The sequence below is a fragment of the Mytilus trossulus genome, chromosome 5 (assembly GCF_036588685.1).
Source record: "Mytilus trossulus isolate FHL-02 chromosome 5, PNRI_Mtr1.1.1.hap1, whole genome shotgun sequence".
Taxonomy (NCBI): Eukaryota; Metazoa; Mollusca; class Bivalvia; order Mytilida; family Mytilidae; genus Mytilus; species Mytilus trossulus.
In genome coordinates, this window is record NC_086377.1 from 33,368,295 (window position 1) to 33,368,594 (window position 300).

The following is a 300-nucleotide window of genomic DNA, read 5'->3' on the forward strand; positions in this document are numbered from 1 at the left end:
AAATGGCTCTTGAAGTAAATCGGTATTTTTGCATCCAGTTATCGGTTGTTTTGCTTCGCGCAATTGTGTAATCAGTATCAACTACATGTCTTTTATGCTGGCGCCATTTGAATTTACGCTTCAAAACAGAACACACACTAACTAAAATAAGTTTTAACAATGAAGTTTCAATGTTACTTCAGTGCTCTTTGATCGGGTTTCCGTCTCTTTGACATGCCTATTTAATGGTTCAATTCTCAATTTTATTTTCTATGTACAACTTAAATATTCAAATCAAGAAAAAAAAACAGTATTGCTATA